Raw genomic sequence first — 8,657 nt, 5'->3', positions numbered from 1 at the left:
GTCCGAAAGGTAAATATCGAATGAAACGTTTTCTGCGGCTCCAAATAGTTTTATTAAAACTTAGTAAAATTCTATTGGCCTAAAAAGGCCAAGAGTGGTGGAAAGGACTAGTACGTGGGTGTCAACCTTTCGCTTTGACATTTTAAATTTAAAGACTGCCATTCCCTTATTTAGTACCCGAATACTTATTCCGATACCTCGATGGAAAGCTAGAAACTTTCCCCTTCGTTCGAACACGAAAAATCATATAAAATTAACTATTTTGCTTACGTCATCGCAACGGCGTATTTAAGGGACTCGTTCTAGAGGGTACTTGAAACACCCCTATTGAAACTTTATTTTGTGAAAATAAGGTAGAGTAATTTTAACCCGATTTAATTAGAAGATATCTCTATTAGAAAGTTGCCAGGAACGGGAGATATACGTAAATTTATCCCGTGAGAGAAAGATATACATCTGCTATCCTTTACGGACTGTTTCCTGTTAAACCTCTATCCGAAGGGTATAAAAGGCGACCACTTTTCCCGTAAAATCATTAGTTTCTACACTTCTCACCAGCGATCTCCTACTAAGCAGCAGTCCTTCCGCGGATACGAGATACGGTTCTCAGTAACATTCGTGAAATTTACCTACAATAAGTCCCCATCGACGGGCAAAAAGTAACGCGAATATCTCGTATCTGCCGGTCGTGACGTGTGCCGCAAAACGTAGCGCGAATAACACGTATCTGTCGGTAGTGACGTCGACCGCTAAAACGTAGCTCGAATACCACGTATCTGTCGATAGTAACGCGCTCGCGGAGTAATTTCATTTTTCATTACTCATCATACGAGGTGACGTAATCGGGATAAATTACGTGATCGGATTCGTTTTATAAAAACAAATTAATAAACTCAGTCTGTAATAATAAATTTTACAAATCTTTTCGGGATTATAAAATAAATTTTTGAAACTTTATTAAGTAAACATAATTATAAAATAAATTTTTGTAAACAAATTCATAAACATAAAAACAAATTTTAGTAAATAAATTTGTAAACATTAAGCAAACCTTTTGTAAACAAGTCTGTAATCACAAATAAATATTTGTAAATACACTGTGAACATAAATAAACTTTATAAACAACAATAAAATAATTATATTCTTTTATAAACCTAATACTGTGTGACCAAAGAATAATTTATATTTTCTTTCTTATGGGAAAATATTTCATGAATTAAAAATATCCAAAGAATATCTGCGTATACATTCTCTGAATTAGGTGTGACTTTTCGGGAATTTGTGAAAGATTTCACAGAGATCCTATAGTGAGCAAATAAATAGTTTGCTGATACTTTAATGAGATTTAATTACGGGAACAATGACAGTTAACCTTATTGTGTGACCGTGAACTCTAGTACCTGAATAAATTCGGCACCACACCAGCTGAGAGTTTTATTCGGGAATTCAAAAGTTGTGATACTACAAAGGAGATCCACCTCTCCTAATTCATCACTAGTCTCCTCAGTGACGGCCCGGTAGCATTATTGAGCTAGCCGTGAGCCGGGTCATGTCACCACCCTATGGAGGCGTTGAAGATGAGGATATAGGCGTTGGATTGAGAAGCCAAAATGCGTTATCGATTATAATAAATGCATGAGTTTAGTAGACATGATGCTGAGTGGAATGAGTTGCATGCGGAAATCGGTGAAGTGGTATAAGAATTTTTTTTTTCATGTTATTGATCTGTTTTTATTGAATGCACACATTTTATATAAACTTGTAACAGGAAAGTCCCCAAGCTTAGCATCATTTCTTCGCTTACATCGCTTACAACACCATTCCGCTAAATCCAGTTCTCCGCTTTGATACTCTCTACGATAACCTCCGCTAATTGTCAAACAATCAACAACCGACCAAGACAACCTAGCTCTCTAACATATTAATCCGCCCGAACGAATCTAAGACCCTTACCTTTGCAAGAAACCTGAAACCCCTCAATCTAAAACCCATCCCAAGACACACTCCACCATCACTTACCAGCCCACCTCCAGACTTGCTCACAGTCCTCACCCAGACCTCTCACCAACCACCGATTGAATCCTCCTCATTCACTCCAAAAATCATACGCAAAAAAATAGATTGCACAACCACCACAAAAAAAAATCATATGAATTAAGCAACTTTACAGACCCAACCATGAGTGATTCTCACCCAGCATGAAGCATCCAAGTGCAATATACTAATAATCAATAAAATTCAAGTTAAAATTTATAGTGTCAGTGATAAGCGATAAATAGTGAAGTGAATATTGTGCCAGTGAAAGTGATAGTAAAAAAATAGATTGCACAACCACCACAAAAAGATTTTCAAAAAATTTCATATAAATTACGCAACTTTACAGACCCAACCACGAGTGATTATCACCCAGCATCAAGCACTCCTTTCCACCCGTACACCTTGCAGGAAAACAAGACCTATAAGGTAGTTATCCGAGGCCTCCCCATCGATATCGATGAAAATGACATCATGAATGAACTAAAGACACTCGACTTCCCGGTGCAGTCGGTCCAGATAATGAGGCGCGGCCCCAGCCGAGGGCCTCTCCCCCTGGTACTGGTGGTCTTAGAAAAGTCCGACGCTGGGAAAGATATCTACAACCTCGAATCAATTTTCTACATGAGGATCCAAGTAGAATCACTTAAGAGAAAGCAATCGACAGGCCAATGCCACTGCTGCCAGGGTTTCGCCCACTCAGCAGCAACTGCCGCGCCCCCCCGAAATGCGCACACACCCATGAAATGGACCCCGCCACATGCGCAGACCCTAACCCTGTGTCACCGACAGGTTTTTCCGCCCCTGTGGGGGGCGCTCCCATAAGGAGTAGTGCCACCCAGCCGCTCGGTCTGACCCTGGTAGTCAATGCGCCACCGATGAAATGATGATGACCCTTGGCAAAGCTGAACAAAATATGTCATATGCTAAGTCCCGCAGTTTGCTCTGACAGGCCCCACGGCTTCTCAGAGTGAACTGTGGATGGTTAAGTCGGTCGCCACTGACCATGTAAATATAGGTAATAGGTAATATAGTATAAGGTTGAATTTTGAATTAAATATATATTAGGTAAAGGGTAATTAAATTAAATATGATTTGTTGGTAATGTTAATGTATAGTGTAAATTGTAATATAATATTCATATATAATGTAAAGGGTTAAAAGGTAATAAAGGGGGACTTATGGATGGGCGTTGAGGGTATGTAATATAATATAGTTAAGATGTACGTAGTGATAAGGGCATATAGATCGATGTCGCTACGCGTCGCACGTACACGGCACAGTAATTGTTAATATATGCTCATAGGCCTGTTGCGAAGGCTCCCTTTTGCACGTATGTGCAATCACAAAGCATAGCAACACCTAGGCAATCATCGATCCGATTATAATCACGATCCCGCGCAATTAATTTACATATCAATTCCGTTCATTAATATTCGCGGTCATTCCGCGCGCGGCGTTTCCGAATCGGTATTCTGGCAGCTTTCCTGCTCTCACATACGACGGCGTCTCTGTCGTATGTGTAGAAACCGATTTCGAGATACGAATTTGCTCGCTTTGCAGTGACAGAGCCCCTCTCGCTCGCGTGTATGACGGCATCACGCTCACGCGCGACGGGAGAATCGGATCAATGATTTTGGTCGATCAAGGAGACCACGTACTGGAATAAAGTGCGGGAAATCTTTGATCGGCTAGGTATGAGTATGTACTAAGCAATTATTACTGCCTATATGTTTGGTTGACGGAATGACATCCGTCAACTAGTCGTAAGTATGTGCCTGTGGCGACACCGAGCTATATTAGTTGTTAACGTGAGAAAGATTGCGCGACCAATACGTTTATATATTAGAATCAAGTAACTTCCCCGCGTAATATGGGTTTATATTAAGCTTTTATTTTGTAGTTAAATTACCAATCTACCGAGTTCATATTCTTAGACCAACGTCAAGTAGGTATTCAGGCCGTCGGGGCGCCTCAAAGTTGAGCCCCCCAACGGTAGTTGGCCGAAGGATTGATATGCGCTGTCGAAGGCCTGGTGCCGCAAATATGCCAAGTTAACCACTGGCATATGACGCCTTATCATCCAGGCTAACTTTGTAGTACTCTTGTTTCTGGGTGAGAGGTACCTTCGCGCCGCTAGGGCCCGTAAAGCCGGCCGCCGCGGGAACGCCCCTCCCTCAGCCATGAAGAGCGCCACCACGCGGGGGGTGTGCTGTATCGATAGGTAATTCGACCACGAATCCGTCGATGCCTCGCACGCCTTCGTAGGTGCGTTTTTCGTGGGGCTGGCCCAGAAACACTGCGGTACTGCTTCATCAATTACACGGTCTCAGTACTCCTAGGTACTCGAAGGACGTACGTGACGAGTGAGCGACGCCGCCCGCCGGCGAGCGTCGACTCGCGCCCATAATTTTTCTTAGTCGGCCCTTACGTAGATGTCGCGGGTAATTAGTCATTGTACAATTTCCGCCGCTCTCGTAAGGAAACCGTTAATTAATTTTGTCACCCGAAAAACGTTGAGCTAAGGGATGAAATCGGCCAGATTTGCATATAAACCCAATATTTTTAAATTCAATATCAGTCTTCGCTCACATTCCCGACCCTGAACCTGCGAAGGTCAGCGGCGGAATTTCGTTCACACTTTTCATATACAAGTCGCCAGGACTTGTGAGGAGGTACTCGCCCAGGTCCCGATACCTACTGGCAGATACCTACCTCCATACCTACTGTCACTTTGACAGATAGTGGTGAAGTGTCAACCAGCGACTTAGTCGTTTTATTCGCGAGTTTTATCGTTCATTACCGGACCCGGTCCCCAACCTTTTGTCGCGGTGCCCCGTGTTCGCGCAATCTCGATTACAGATAAAGATAAATTAATTCTTAAATAATTAAATAATAAAGGTGTTAGTTTATACAATTAATATTGTATAATAAATAAGACTTCTTTTTTTTAATAATTTTTGTGGTTTCGGACTTATATAATTTGAACTTTGAACCTTTGGTGATCGTGAGACCTAATAAAATTGTTTAATATAGTGTAAAGTTCTTTTATTGGACTAGACATAGTGCCTACCTGTTCTTCCTACAATTTGAATGTACCTCCACTCCAGGCCCGGAGCTAGCCGAGGATTCGGAGGCCTACACCTGCCAACTTCTAATGTTTTTTTAATTAATTCAATTATTGCGGTTATTTATTTGTTAAAATCATGTACATTTTTCAAGTTATTGTAGTAATTGAAAATTTTATATCATCCTTCAACACCAATTTTCTACAATTTTATGTCTTCATTACAGGATCCGGTTACGAAGAATTGGTGCTCACAAGAAAAAAAGTATTTCTGATAATCAGCGAACATTTCCACGACACATTCGCTTCCTTGATAGAGTTTATGGTAAATAAAATTTCCGAGGAAAGGGAACGTACAGTTGTAGTGCCTGAGGACTCGAAACAGACTTTTTCAATACTCTTCAATCAAATGAGAACGAGGTGGCAATGAGCTCACAGAAAATCGGGCGTTTTTTTCAAGAATAACGGTAAATGGCTTAGCGGGCAGGTATGTTTTGCCGTACCTACAGACACTGTACCCAGGTAATACAAGTGGCCGCCCGTCCCTTGAGTTTACAGTGTCCAGTGAAAGGTCAAAACGAAGGAAGACCAAAGATATTCGTACATCGTTCAACGCGGACGGACGAGTTAGCATACGCTACTCCAATGAACCTTCGCTCTTCAGGACAATTAGACGCTGCAAAAGTTGTTAAGGACGTTAACAATGATGAGTCCTTTAAGAGCTTCTAAGTATCGTAAAGCTTATGCAACAACGGATGAAATTACTTTATCCGAAGAGGCTGCACTTTCCGCTATGATTGAATATCGTCACCGTTCAGGCAAAAGTCACCAACCCTGAAAATGGCAGTTTTGAGTTGAGTATGTCACCCGAAGCGTAAAATTATGTTTTTTAAGATGCAAAACTCACCACGGTACATTAGTTAGTAAAATTTTGTTAAAATCCGAATTATTTGTTTTTCACTAAATGACTTTCGAAAAAATCTTAACAAGCAAAAGTCATTATAGGTGAATAGACATTATTGACCCTATAAAAAAAATCCTTCGTTATAAATATACAAGCAAGTCACTATACTATGGATGGTGAGTTTTATTGATCCTTCTTTTGGCTAACATTGTTCAGATTATTAACAAGCAAAAGTCACCAAACCATAATTGAGCTACCTTGCCTCCTTCAAAACCTTCCAGATGTTTTAATTAGCATCAAAAAGTAAAATTACCTTAAAGAAATTATTAAGACATGAGAAAATAATTTAATGTAGATAAAACCTTAAAAACATTAAAATCTGATTTTTACTGCATTTTCAAACTTTCAAATTGCGATATCTCAAAACGATGTTTTTAGGGTTGGTGACTTTTGCCTGAACGGTGACGATATAAATTCACAAAGAGTTCTTACCAAGGGATGAGAAGATTAGGCAAGGAAAATAACTGTAAGCTATATCTGTCTTACGAAAAAGTGATGAAAGCAAAAAAGCGTTGTTATCCACCGCGTGACGCCATCAGGGTTACAGAGAGTAGTGTAGAAGTCCAACCACAGGCATTATTGGAACATACAGTTGATCGTATTTTACTCGGCCAAAATGTAGTCATTCAAAGATTGACTCAAGATAATGTTCGTAAGATGGACTTAATTTGCAAATGGGGTTCCGATGGAAGCTCTGGGCAAAGTGAATATAAGCAGACGTTCAGTGATGATAGCAAATTAGATGCGCATGTGTTCTTCACTTCAGTTGCGCCAAACAGTCTTTTTCAAGATAATCGCTGACAGCCGACCAAACTAGAATCTTCGCCCGGGCCTTCATAGCGGAGACGCGACCCGTCTTTCGAACCAGACCTGATTGCGCTATTCTCGCCTACCTGCCCGCGCCTATCACATTCATACCTGCATACCTACCTCCCCGTGAAGTGTTTTGCCGTGAGCCAGTACTTTCGTTTGTTCTCCAAGTGCCGTGTTATCGGGTGCAACCGAAAAGTGCGACCGCCGTCAGCTCTGACCGGTTCAGTGTGGTGTCGTGAGCGATCCGAGCCTTTAATTTCATCTCATCCTGTGTTATCGACGGCGCGGACCGCATAGATCGACATCAGTTCCGTCCGGTTCAGCCCGGTCAGTAAAGCGTGCTTCGAGGAGACCACCAGATCGCCGCGCCTAAGGAACCAGGCTACAGCTAACAATTTTTCACTTTTCTTAAATACCTACTCACTTGAATATTATAATAATACTATTACCCTCACTTTTCAAATTTAAATTTAAATTTTGAGTTACATCTGAATTACCAACGCATTAAATTTTCATTTTCTTTTTGCCTTGCTTGAATTGATTCTGACAGCTTGTCCTCACTATTAAAATAAATTCAGAATTAAAATAAAGTAAAATTAAAATTTTAAATTAAATACGCTAGAATATATAGAATTTTACTGTGAGTATCGTCCAGTGACTTCCTATGTATATCTGCACAAGCACTTGATTATTATTTTCCGCTCACTATTAGAATATCATATACTATAACTTGACCTCACTATAAAATTTAAAATAAAATCTAAATTTAAATACGCTATAGTATAGCACTGTTAGCTTTTACCTACCAAACTATTAAGATCACTAATTTTTATAACTTTCCTTGCACAACAATGGCACCCCCAAGCTACCCAACTATCGGAGAGGCAATCACACGGTTGATGCTAATCTTGACCAATTACACAACCTCTAACCACCAAGAAGAAACACCTGAGACCAGGCAGTTCTTACAGTTCGAAATCCGATACTTCCTGCAAGAGCACGACATTGACATACTTCTTATCAATGAAACGTGGCTCAAACCCTCACACCGTTTTAACATACCTAACTACACTATCCATAGAACCGACAGACTCACTAAAGGTGGCGGAACAGCCATCCTCGTAAAATCTCATATCGAGCACTGTTCAATACACTTACAGCCACCCGCGCCACACGTCCGGCTATAGAATCTACCTCGATATTAGTCACCACTAAGAATTACGGCTTAGTTAAATGCACAGCTATCTACTGTCCACCGAGACAGAAGCCCAACAGGTCAGATTATGATAATTTATTGGACACAAATAATACTCCCACAGTCATAGCCGGAGACTTTAACACTAAGCATTCCGCTTGGAATAACCGTAAGTCAACAGCTCGTGGAGTATTACTACATGATTTCATTCAAGCTAGTCAATCAGTGATGTGGCACCTCTGACGCCCACTAATTTCCCGACCAGACGCATGCCTAGTATTCTCGATTTCGCCATCATCCGTAATATAAACTATATTCCCATCATTCGCACGGTAGATGAACTATACTCAGACCATAAACCGGTCCTAATGTTCCTCGGGGATGCATTGGACCCATTAGTTACGTCACCTGACTCCCAATGATATAAAGTATCTTGGGAAGATTTTGCTATTCATTTGGAGGAACACCACACGATTCCATTAAATCTCTCGACAACACCTAAAATAGATTCCGCGATAAGAGACCTGACGGCCTCTATAAACGAGGCGGTCAAGTCTGCTTCCACTTTGATCAGCCAGACTGA

The 8,657-nt window shown here is 40.9% G+C and overlaps 1 long non-coding RNA gene across 2 annotated transcripts; it reads right to left on the bottom strand.

The window, feature by feature from the left end:
- Positions 1–1,714: 1,714 nt before the first annotated feature.
- Positions 1,715–8,316, bottom strand: LOC147070712 (uncharacterized). 2 transcript variants are annotated; one of them, XR_015070883.1, is made up of 3 exons: positions 8,092–8,316; positions 5,180–5,936; positions 1,715–2,812 (listed from the first exon to the last, which is right to left on the bottom strand). It is a non-coding gene; the product is annotated as an uncharacterized LOC147070712 (long non-coding RNA). The 2 variants fall into 2 exon arrangements; XR_015070882.1 differs by lacking the exon at positions 8,092–8,316 and adding an exon at positions 6,013–6,322.
- Between the last annotated feature and the right edge of the window lie 341 nt (positions 8,317–8,657).

The sequence above is a fragment of the Rhyacophila brunnea genome, unplaced genomic scaffold, assembly GCF_057557595.1.
Source record: "Rhyacophila brunnea isolate RB1 unplaced genomic scaffold, BYU_Rbru_1.0 scaffold_21, whole genome shotgun sequence".
In the NCBI taxonomy this organism is placed as follows: domain Eukaryota; kingdom Metazoa; phylum Arthropoda; class Insecta; order Trichoptera; family Rhyacophilidae; genus Rhyacophila; species Rhyacophila brunnea.
Note: the sequence above shows the minus strand (reverse complement) of the source record. Positions and strands in the feature narration are given on the sequence as shown.